Here is a 13,173-nt window from a genome sequence, read left to right on the forward strand (position 1 = left end):
GGTAAAGAAACGTTGGGAGCAGCTGTCTTGACTTGAGGTTGTGGTGGGTTGATTTTGACAAAGGGTCTGCCGCTGACATTAAGCGGGCTCATATTTTTGTGGCAGGCCCCATTTTTAGGCGTCACTTTTAGAATTCCCAGGCTCTTTTAGGGAACTTGGACGCCATGTCAAAGAGTATGAAAGTGAAAAGCACAATGTACGTTAGTTAGAGAAAAATGGCACTTTGAAGCTCAAATTCAGTTGTTTTATCTTCCAGCGAAGACGGTGGAGATTCGCAAGCCAGCACTGACGTTACTTGATAAAATTAGCCGGGCCAATTAAACAGGAACTTGATTTCAAAAACGCTTGTTCTCCGCCTACTGACTCTAACCATTATCAATCACCTGGCACGCTGTTATAACTTTTGATTGCTTGTGGAAAGCCTAGTTCTCACCCCATAAGCATGTTTTGAAAGCTGCAAATTTAAAACAAAATACCCCTTCTTGTCAACACTTTCTTGGCTGAGTCGTTCACAGCGGTTGAATAATACCATGCCAGCTGTTTTTCATTGCTTTATCTAGCCGCACAAATGCTTCCCAGCTGGCAAAATTATTTCATGTGCCTTAACGTACAAAATCAATTTTGAAGCCATAGTCGAGATCTCAGTGCAAATATGAGGTGCTATGTTGGCTGCTCAGCTGAATAACCTGTAATCAAGTGTTACAGTATTTCACAATGCTCTGTAATTCATTAACGGCATTTCTTAATATAGAAACGCTACTACTGAAGCAACGGAGCTTGCTGAAGGAAGCAGTGATATAAGAACATTTTAATTAAAAATCAGTCAGGGGCCTTGCTTAGGACATATGAATTCCCAGAAAATACAAGGAGTGATTGCTTCAATATTTTCAGCACCACAAGAGCATTGCGGACTGATTTCACTTCAAGGCGAAATCTGATATATACAAGATAAAACAAGGTTAGGTGCAAGAGCACCTTAAGGCAGCAATTCATGCTTTTGAGAAAAACGCTTTATTTCTTTTATTTATTCATTTATTTACAGATATTGCTGTCTCAGGTTTTGAGACATTGCAGGAGTGGACACATATATAATAAAAAAGAATGTTACAATACATAACGAAGCAATTTTTGAGCAAACTGCTCAGGTGGTAGCTGTCGCAGGGAACCATCAAGTCCATCCCACATCTCAACTGTGTGCGGAAAAAAAGTTCTGGTAATCAAGCAAAGAATAAGAAGGAAATTCACAAGCCAAAGAAATTTTGTACACAACACCTTCGCGGCAGTTGACAAAGCCCAAGGAAGGATGCGGCGTGCTGCACAAGGAGCGCTTTGTCAACTGCCACAACGGTGCGGTGCACAAGATTCCTTTGACGTGTGAGAAGGCATATATGGGGCAGACATGCCGATGCCTCAGTAAGAGGTTAAGGGAGCACAAAAATGAGTGTGCAGCATTGTCGGCTCCAAGAAACCTGGCCACCATTGCTCTCATTGTGGAAAGGATGCCACTCAACAACCACCATCCTTCCCTGTCCCAACCTAGCGGGCTAACCCATACTCTATGCCGACTTCATGTAAACATGTCCTTAATTTTCTTTGCGGCATAAGGGCGCTGGAAGGTTTTGAGTCTTGTTTAGTGCGGATTTGAGAAAAAATAAAATAAAAACAAAAACAAAATTATTGAAGACTAATTAGCTATATTATAGCCAGGTTCACGGAAACCAAGGTGTTGGCTCTGGTAAAAGATGCTTTGAAAAGAGATAATATTAATGCTTTTAAGATAATTTCGGGTCAAGAAGGGGAATGCATGAGTGTTCCGTCTGTGGCGCTCAGCAAGGAGGAATCGCTACTGCTTCGTTTGGACAATAGGACAAGAAGATAGGGGTAATTTGCCATTATTTTGTTTTATTTGTTCCTTCAAAATTTTTCTTTTCATTTTTTTCCTGAATTTTTCCCAGTTTTCTTCTTATTGTACCCTTACGTTTATTTCTTATGTCATGTTTCCTTCCTCTACTTCTTACCACAAATGATAGCCACCTGGTAGTGTACGCTTCAACGGTGTGAACGTCTTGCTGTAATCTCTTGTGTGTGTTTGTGTTTGTGAGTGAATATGCAGCGCCAGAATTTATCGGGTTCATTTAACCAATTAACCCGCACGCAAGTTCTACTGAGCTTTATTTCGTCACTGGCCTTTCCTTCATTCCATTTGTCAAGTAAAGTATAAGACATGTGTTATGTATAAATGGGCCCAAACCTCCAAAATTATGTAATTTAATGCTGATGTTCCATTGCTGAAGCAACAGGTAGACCTAATATCTGAGTTAAGGAATCTGTAAATGAGGTGTGGGTTAAGAAAAGTGTAGTTTTCCCCTCACAACTTGGTGCTCCAAGGATAGTGAGCTGTACAGGTGCGGACAAAAGTAAACGGAGCACGCTTTATCGTTAAAATTAAAGCCACGCCTCGTGCACTATAGATAAGGAAACAATAGTTGTCCAAGTGAAAGGCCACTGGCTTCTACTACCGGTTCGCATATACCCCGACTGCCGCTCTCAATTATGCGGCGCGGGAAATTCTTTAGAAGCAAATAGCGTACTTCGTTTACTTCTGTCCGAACCGGTAGGATGTTGGCTATGTTCTTCTCCTAACTTGGTAGTGTGCCGTGTAATCATGGTATTAAGTGAGAGGCTTCCCGAAGTACAGGTCTAATCCGGCGTCTACAGTTCGGACGGCTTCTACTCGAGTATGTGTATGGTGTTTCGTTCTCTGGGTTTCCAGCATGTGCTGGCGCCCCTGTAAGATCAATCTCTCTTTGTTATTCACTTAAGTCGACGCTGAGTATGACCCTGGTGATACTATAGAATTTTCCTCCTATATATAGTTGTACAAGGCACGCTTGCAGCCACTCACAATGATGGCGGCTCGGGTATAGGCATGGAAGTTGCGATGGGGGATTCCACACAGATTCGGTTTCCAACGGTATCACACATGGTTAGTCTGGCCGGTCTCCCTAGCTTGGGTTGTGTGAGTCAGCAAAAAGTGAACATACTCGGGTCATCTTCGTTACACACGGTCTAGCTCATGATCACCGCCTTTTATGGCATGAAGCAATAGCCCAGGCTACCAACCCACATATAAAGCCCCGCTTTAAACAAAACGTGTGAACGTACCTACGTGGCCTATGCGTAACGTGAATGCAAGGTTCCTGTACGGCTGATTCTGATATCACCCTCCCATATGTAATGAGAGGCACTAGTTGGCAGCGCCTGTCAAGCGTAATGTCAGGCAGCCCTAAGTCCAGTCAGTGCTCGGCTATATCAGCTGTCACCTTCTGCTGCCAGCACCATGCTTGTGATGTTTCACTCGCAACGCCAGCGACGGCCACCGGTTCCAGATTTTATGTGAACGGGGCCTTTAACCTATCGCATTAATAGAAGTAAAGCGTGTTGCACCATTTCCCACAGTGCATTAGCCTCTGTATGATGCAGCGTGTTGCTGATGCAGAACTTCGAAATGTATTGTGTGCCACCTGTTGGGTGCAAGACACCGGACAACCAGCAAGACTTCAATAGAAATGTCACACTTTCGTCCTCTAAATGGCTCATTTAGCAATATATTTAACGTAATCAGGATGTCCCTTCCTATTTCTCGCAATGGGGATAGCAACTAAGGCTATTCTCTTCAAGAGGCAACTGGTACAAGACTTCCTTCATTCTCCAGCTTAGCTACGGTAATATAATGCCGCAGTCACGCGGGCACTTCGGATCGTGATCAATTCGATCGAAATATAGCTCGATGCATATCCGGCGTTGCTACACGGCGAATTGAATTGCGATCGCCCAATATCCTCCTCTACCGCCTCGACTGTGGTCGCACTACCGTTTCGACCATCGTTCTCAGAAATTAATCAAACCAAAAGTAAGGGTTGCTTAAAAAATTTATTATAAAACATACATTATAAAATAAAAAGTTTGTATATAAATGTATGTGATTTGAACTGCAAAGCTATGTTCAAACGAAATCTCGACACCACGTGCGTGGTTTGACAATGGTAAACAAACGTGGAGGCTTTACCACGTTTGCCAGTTTTCGCGTGTGCTAGTCGCCTTGTGCCCTGCCTCCGTGCGCAATGCATGACAACTGCTACTCGTCCAATGAAACTGCGGTAAACAAAAAAAAAAAGAACAATGTCTTAATAAAGCTTGTAGTTTTATATATATTACAAACAAATCATGATGTTCATCGTAAGAGTAGCGCCGTATCTCTTATAGCGTTCTAGCTTGTCGATCGGAATTTAGTGGGCGCCTGTAGCACGGTTCATTTCGACTGCACTTAAAACTTCAATCACGATCGTTACCGATCGCGATCCTAAGTGCCCGTGTGACAGCGGTATAAGACGCTGTTCGACATTTCGCAGTCATTTTCAGAAAACTAATTTGACCTGTCTTCTAGTTTTTACTTAAATTTGAGGTACCGAAACCTGGACGCTGTAACCACATTTCCTTCAGGTAAGATGCCAAAATACCTGGGTGCTGTTTGGTGACACTATGATTACAAAAAAAAGAAAAAAAAAACAGCAGCTGTCTAAAATTTATCTGCAGCTCTTCGCAACGGCTTCCATCGTAAGCAATCCGGATCTTCGTGGAATTACAAAGCGATATATTTTGGTGGTACGCCATTCTCGTCAAACTCGAGAGAATTTGCACGAGCGAGCGAAACACCTCCCCGCGATTGCAGTAATGTTGAACGAGCCTTAATATGCTAGCAGATCTGCCTACTATGAATTTTCCACCTTCCTATGCAGATCGATAAGCAAAACTGCGCTGCTTCCTACGCAAGTGTAGCGAAAGCGTGAAAAGCAGCCGTCTGTAAGCAATGAAAATGGTAAAACCCCATAAAAAAAGCAAGGCTGCTGTAAATTCATACTTAATTTTGCGCACATAATGTGGTCGAATAAAGAAATGGAAGGAACGAAATATTCTTATAAAGGCAGTGGATCGCAGGAAGGTTGACTACAGAAGCAAAAGGCACAATGTTTAAGAAAGAAATGTAAACAAAAAAACAAACAAAAAAACTGTGCCACCCCCAAAGGAAGTATAATAATTAAAACTCTTTGAAAACGTTTGCCAACTTTACCTTCCCTTCGGGGACAAAACGGAAAGGAGAGGTGCGACCTATAATAGAGTAGTACAGAATCCGAAAGCCGTCTTATTCGTCAAATGTGTAGTCTGTGTGCTCTTTGTAGCGATTCTCACCGTTAGCGGGAATTTAGACAAGCCAGTATTGAAATCGGCTGGCACGATGCTCATACGTTTTGCAAGAATGTGGGGGAAGGGTATGGGCGGTATGTTACGCTTTATAATGCAACTAAATGTGGCCAGGAAATTATAACTTCCAAGAGAAAGAAAAAGAAATATTAGTCCACTTGCCATACAATCATGTTGTAAATAAAGCGTTTATGCCATTACCACCGTAAGCGATTATCGGTAATGGATATTTTTACATTTTGTGACTATCACAAATTCGATCGTAATGACACGAAAAAAAAAATCCGCGTCACCACGTCATTTATATACAGGGAAAACAGCTAGTTTTGCAACTTCAAACAAGGAAGAAATTATATCATTGCAAGAAAGAAATTACTTCTGAATGTCTGTGCCGAAGTAAGTATAGACATGCACGTTGTTCTCACAGAAACCAGCGGCTGACAACAATTGAAAACCTACGCCCTGTTTGTTCAATGGGTCATGCGGGACTCTATAGGGATTGTCGGAATAAATTTGTCCGAACTTAGTCTATTTGTCGAACGTTCATTATCCGGAAAGAAAACGATGGCATAACCGTTGTAGTGCAAACATTACATCATTACTGCCGCCGCGCCAATGGCAAAAGCCTACATTCAGGGTCGGAAATACCTTGAATGTACACAGGTGTCGCAACGAGTGCCTTTCCATAGTCAGCTCAAGTCAATAAAATAAATCTCGTGTTGTGTACGAGAAGCTGCGGCTATGGTGTGTCCATAGTGTACATCAGATCTGATTCTAACCGGTGAGCCGTTCATATTTCTCGCTAAATCGATGGGCTATGCAAATACCCTAAAACACCACGTCTGATATTTTCCTTAGCCCGCTACGAATTGAGCATGAAAATGATCACTAAGCTGAAGCAAGACTTCTTTTTTAAACCAACTTTACAATTTGCAGCATGAAGGTGAGCATATACTTCACAACCTACTTTCCTTTTTTTCGAGTCTGTTAGAGCCATCGTGCTTACTTGTCCTGAAAACAATAAAAAAAAGTTTAGAACTTTTTCTTCATAAGATATTTCTTTGTAGCCCTATTAATAGGATAGATACTTAATTATGCTTCTACAGGATCCGCCCCTCTTGGGTGAACGCATGCAGGTAGTCGCTGTCTTCGAGCCACCGTCGAGATGGGCACAGCCGCATATCGATGCAAAGTGGAGAAGGCACTTGAAAGTACTGCTTCGCATTGAGTTCCATTTTTTGTTCGACGGGCAACCAGGTCGGAAACGATGGCATTTTAAGAAAACGGCCACGTGCATGCGTGTTTCCCTTATGCATAGCCGACCTTGTACATGAGAACGCAGATAATAAGCGTTCGGGCATTCACCCAGATGAGAGACATAAGAGCGATCTAACTTGTCGATCGGAATCGAGTGGGCACGCGTAGCACGGTCCATCTCGACCGCACTTACAACTTCAATCACGGTCGTTACCGATCCCGATCCTAATTGCCCGTGCGATAGCGGTATAAGACGCTGTTCACCATTTCACAGTCATTTTCAGATAACTAATTTTACCTGTATTCTAGTTTTTGCCGAAAGTATGAGGTATTGAAACCTGGACGCTGCAGTCACATTTCATTCAGGCAAAATGCCGAAATACCTGGGTGCTGTGTGGTGACAGTAAGATAAAAAAAAAAAATTAACAGCCGCTATCAGAAATTAATTTCGAACTCTTCTCAGCGGTTTCCCTCGTAAGCAACCAGGATCTTCGGGGAAGTACAAAGAGATATAATTTTGTAGTACGCAATTCTCGTCAAAATCATGAGAATTTTCACGAGCAAGCGAAACATCTCGCCGCTATTGCAGTAATGTTGAACGAGCCTTAATATGCTAGCATGCCGACCTACTATGAATTTCCCACCTTCGTATGCACATCGGTAAGGAAAACCTGCGCTGTTTCGTACGCAAGTGTAGCGACAGCGCGAAAAGCAGCAATCTGCAAGCAGTGAAAACGGTGCCAAATCCCTAAAAAAAGCAAGGCTGCCGTAAATTCATACTTAATTTTGCTCATGTAATACAGACAAATAGAGAAGTGGAAGGAACGAAATGTACTCATAAAGGCAGTTGATTGGAGGGAGATTGACTACAGAAGAAAAAGGCACAATATTTGAGAGAAATGTAAATAAGAAACAATTGTGCAATCCCTAAAGGAAGTGGGAAAATTAAAACTCCTTGGAAACGTTTGCCAACTTTACCTTCCATTCAAGGAGAAAAGGGAAAGGAGAGGTGCGACCAACAATAGAGTAGCACAGAAGCCAGAAGAAGCCTTGTTATTCGTCGAATATGTAATCTGTGTGCTCTCTATACCGATTTGCACCGTTACCGGAAACTTAGACAAGCCAGTATTGAAGTCCGCTGGCACGATGCTCATATTTTTCACAAGAATATGCGGGGAGGGGTATGGGCGGTATGTTACGCTCTATAATGCGCCTAAATTTAGGAGGGAAATTATAACTTCCCAGAGAAAGACAAAGAAATTTTATCCCGCTCGCCTTTAAATCATGTTGTAAACAAAGCGTGAAGGCTATTACCACCGTAAGCGCTTATCGATAATGCACATTTTTACATTTTATGAAATCTATCACAAATTTGATTGAAAAGACAAAAACATTCGCGTGACCATTTCACGCATATACAGCAAAAACTGGTTTGCAGCTTCAAACCAGAAAGAAATTATATCATTGCAAGAAAGAAATGACTTCTGTATGTTTGTCCCGAAGCAAATATAGACATGTACACTGTTCTGACAGATACCAGCGGCTGACAATAATTAAAAATCTGCGCCCTGTTTGTTCAATGGGTCATGCGGGACTCTATAGGGATTGTCGGAATAAATTTGTCCGAACTTAGTCTATTTGTCGAACGTTCATTATCCGGAAAGAAAACGATGGCATAACCGTTGTAGTGCAAACATTACATCATTACTGCCGCCGCGCCTATGACAAAAGCCTACATTCAGGGTCGGAAATGACCTGAGTGTACACACGTGCCGCAACGCCCACCATTCCATAGTCCACATAAGTCAATAAAATAAATCTCGTGTCGTGTGCGAGAAGCTGCGGCTATGATGTGTCCATAGTGTACCTCGGATTTGTTCTTACCTCTAACCCGTTCATATTTCTCGCTGAATCGATGGGCTGTGCAAGTACCATAAATCACGGCTGAAAGTTTACTTAGCCAGCAAGGAACTGAGCATGAAAATGATCACTAAGCTGAAGCAAGACTTCCTTTTCTAATTAACTTTAGAACTGGCAGCATAAAAGAGAACATTTACTACACAGCCTCATTTTCTTGTTGCTAGTCTGTTCGAGCCATCGGACTTACTTGTCTCGAAAACATTAAAACAAAATTTTAGCTTCATAAGATATTTCCTTGTAGCCATATTAATATGATAGATACTGAATTATGTTTTTATAAAACTCCTCCACTCTTATGTGAACACGCGTGCTGATAGTCGCTGTCTTCAAGGTATACCGTCGAGATGGGCACAGCTAGATATTAATGTGAAGTGGAGAAGGAACTTGAAAGTAGGGCATCGCAGGGACTGTCATTTTCAGTTCGACGCGCAACCGAGTCGGAAACAATGGCGCTTTGAAGACAGCGGTCACGTGCATGTGTTCCCCTTATGCGCGGCCGATCTCGTACATGAGAACGCAGATAAAAGGCGTTCGGGCGTTGACCCACATAAGAAACACCTATTTTGGTACGCACATGTTACGTTCTTCGGGAGGCTCATGCAGTTTGTAGTGCATGCTATCCTGCCATTTTACATTGTACTTTGCAGCACAAACATCGGTGTCGGCTCTAGCCTGGGAAGGAGTTACCATGCTCTGACGAATAAAAGAGTAGAAATATTAGTGTAGATTTCGGAAGTTGTCTACTGGGAATATGGAATCCGTGTACGCGTGACACGTACACAGGAAACAAACAAGCTGCTAGATGGGCCGTTTCCTGGAAAGGATCTGGCAAATATCTACCTCTCTATACAAATTGATGACGGACAAAACTTGTCGACAACTCCTTTTCATTGGTGTTTCGTTCTGCAAATGTTTCATTTCTTCGAGCTTTGTCCTTAAGATTGTAACCACTGCCCTGCAAAATCGTGTAGCCGGTGAAAGCGTTTTGCGACGTCCTAAGTGGACGAAGCTAGCTCTACGGCACTCGAGAGCGAACCAATATCCTTTTAGCTTGCTGCGACTACAACAGCGAAATTTCGCGCCGCCACTTCCTTGATTACCCGACATCGTCCCTAGGTTTCCCCATTGCGTCACGAACTACATCGTCCGTAACAACGACTGCAACACGCGAGAAAAGGCGTCGAAAAATGAATGTCCTGCACTTAACGCTTCGCCGAACGTTCCAACTTCTTCCCCAAGACGCTCGTAGAGAGTGCTCGAGAACACGAAAAGTGGCGATTATTTATCCGAGCAAACAAAGGCCGCGGTGAGAAGGGGGCAAAGAGTAAATAAGGCATCATAAAAACAAACAAACGAAAGCCACGCTCGAGCCAGCCAGGTTTGTGGCGAGCAGACAAAACGCGTTCCCCATTTGTGACGCCTCTCCGTTCTCGCGGAGGCAGGGACACTGCCTCGGCGAAGAAGAAGCTCGCCCAACAAATGGCCGCGCCTTCCGGAGAATGGAACGCCCAGCCATAACGGTTGCGTAGATACTGGGCGCATGGTCCCTGCCAGAGAACAGTTTCCTTACCGTCTAGCCTCTTCGGCTGAGAAACAAACTGCGCCGTTGGTTGCCTCATCTTAACGACTTTCTCGGCTACGACGCAGCAATAGTGCGATACCGATGGGTGCAGGGAAAAAGTGCTCGGCAAAGGGTGTCGAGGCAGAGCTAGCGAGCCACAAGCTTTGTACATTTGGCTGCCAGTGCTGTGTCCACAAACCACCGTTTATGTGGAAAGCGGAGATATTAGACCGACAAGAAAATTGCTCTTGATCGTTGGTAGACTCTCGTAGTATTGTGCTCTCACGACGCTGTAAGCGGATTTTTTTTTTTTTTTTACCTATGAGTATACGACTACGGTGCCGCTTGCAATCGTTTTTCTTTTCTTTCTAAAATTTCTGTAAGCCTACCAACGTAAAATCGTACACTGTCTTCTTTTCCGGCTCTTGGAATTTTACTTTTTCCTTTTTCTAGAAATCCCGCTTACTCGTAGATGTTACTGAAGCAAGCTGTTCTCCCAGAGGTAGGCCTTTCAGATATCGGAAGGAGAGCTTTCCGTTGCGTAAGTTACGAGATAAATCTTAGGACCCTAACAATAGTAATACGCTGATTGTAGTCGAACGACAATTTTTTAGGGTTCATCTACATGTTTTGTTTGCCAACAGCACATAATAAAGGGACTATCAGGGACGCCGCCGTAGAAGATACCAGAATAATTCGGCCGCCCGCCGCTCTGTTCAGTCACTGGCATTGCATATCACATGGGAGCCTTCTATTACGCTTTTATTGAAACGAGGCCGTTAGAGATTAGATTGAACTCCAGTCACTTAATAGTGGAGTGCCATACCACTGAACCACAGCAGGAATGTCAACTGTTCTTTTTCTGCAAAATAAGACACTTGGTTACATAAAGGAAACTTGCATACGACTGCGCATTTAGGTCAGCAAATAGAATGATTAGTTGTGGAACGTTGCGATGTTTACACGTCTAGCGCATTAGGATTTTTCCGATCCATTTTGTCGTTGTAAAGGGGAAAAAAAACCAATGCCGCAGGGTTCTGAACACAACACGAAATGAAAGTTTAACAACCGGTTTCACAGCAATTTCTGATCGGTGGCGATGGCGAAAGCTGAGCATTATTGAGCAGAGAGGAAGGTATTGGCGGGTAGTGGTAAAGAAGACACTAAATAAAGGCGGCCTTCCACTTTGGGCGGCCAGTGGCAAGGAGAGCGATACACTGCTCATTGCAGGTAAAACACGCAGTGTTACTCTAATCGTGGCTGAAAACAACGTCATCAAAAAGGTGATCAATTGAAGGGCTATCAAATGAATCATCATCATCATCAGCCTGATTATACCCACTGCAGGGCGAAGGCCTCTCCCATATTTCTCCACTTAACCCGGTTCTGTGCTAGCTGCCTCCACTTGACCCCTGCGAACTTCTTAATCTCATTCGCCCACCTAACTTTCTGCCGCCCCCTGCTACGCTTTCCTTCCCTTTGAATCCAGTTTGTTACCCTCAGTGACCATCGGTTATCCGCTCTTCGCACTACATGTCCTGCCCATGTCCATTTCTTTTTCTTAATTTCCACTAAAATGTCGGTAACTTGAGTTATTTCTCTGACCCACTCTGCACGCTTCCTATCTCTTAATGTTACCCCTACCATTTTTCGTTCCACAGCCCTCTGGGTTGTCCTCAACTTAAGTAGAACTCTCTTGGTTAGCCTCCACGTTTCAGCCCCGTAGGTGAGTACAGGCAAGATGCAACTGTTGTATACTTTTTTCTTGAGCGATACCAGTAAGCTGCTAGTCATAATCTGCGAGTTCTTGCCAAATGCGCTCCATCCCAATCTTATTCTTCTTGTTATTTCCTTTTCATGGTCCGGATCTGCTGTTACTACCTGTCCTAAGTAGACATACTCGCCTACTACTTCCAGTATTTCGCTACCTAATGCAAACTGCTGTTCCTTCCCGAGGCTGTTGAACATTACCTTAGTCTTCTGCATATTTATTTTCAAGCCCACCTTTCTACTTTTCCTGTCTAGGTCATCAATCATTATTTGCAGTTCATCCCCCGAGTTGCTTAGCAAGGCAATCTCATCAGCAAATCGCAGATTACTGAGGTATTCTCCATCTACCCTTATCCCTAACTGCTCCCATTCCAAGTCTCTGAATACTTCCTCTAAACAAGCTGTGAATAGTACTGGGGAGATTGTGTCTCCTTGCCTAACACCTTTCTTTATGGGAATTGTGTTACTTTCTTAATGCAGAACTATGGTTGCTGTGCAGCCACTATATATATCTTCCAGCACTTTCACGTACGGCTCGTCTACCCCCTGATTTCGCCATGCCTGCATCACCGCCGAGGTTTCAACTGAGTGAAAGGAATGTCTGTGATAAAAGATTTTGCTTCAAATAGGATATTTAAAGAATTGTTATGAACGCCTGTATTACCATGCGAAACAGAGAACTTGTATATCTTAAATTCAGTGTCTTTATTATGACCAAACAGTTAAATATTTCTTGTAGATATGGCGAGAGGAACAACGCAAAGCGGCAAAGCCCATCATAAAAGAGCTTGAGGTGTGCCTGCTCTATCCTCCCTGGCTTTTCTTCTTCAACAGAAGTAAGAACGTACTTAACCCCCCTCCCCCTTTCCTTGGCTTTTCTTGTTCGAAAGCAAAAGCGTATTTAAACCCCCGCCAGTGATGGTCGCGCAGCCCGGGCTAAGTCAAGTCCACTTGTTGAAACGTTGGCTTGGCTTGCGTAAAGAGGCTGCCCCTCATTCCTTGTTCAGTGCCGTTTCATGATTTTATTAAAACCTTTTAGAGGACATTTCGCCTAAGATCACCTTCTCGCCTTAAATATCTTAGAGCATTAAGCCGAGGCACATCGATCTCCGCAGACATTTAGTGCTACGGACGCATGCTCCCCATGACACACTTAAGCAATCCTCTTAGCTTGACTTGAGATGAATAAGGGAGTCAGGGTGAGCTTACCTCGTCACTCCTTTTTTGGTGACTCTTGCGTGCATTTGTTTCGATTTTTTCATATCCCACAGGCGCGACTAGAACACCGAGCCATAGTGTTGTCCTTCCCATTTCCTTTTATGCATACCCCCCCCCCCACCCCCTACTCCTATATTTGATCAGTATTCTGTTATCCTCAGCTGGCAGGCGCATGCCACCCCCCG

This window comes from Amblyomma maculatum, chromosome 10 (genome assembly GCF_055883805.1).
Source record: "Amblyomma maculatum isolate TAMU_Amacu chromosome 10, ASM5588380v1, whole genome shotgun sequence".
In the NCBI taxonomy this organism is placed as follows: domain Eukaryota; kingdom Metazoa; phylum Arthropoda; class Arachnida; order Ixodida; family Ixodidae; genus Amblyomma; species Amblyomma maculatum.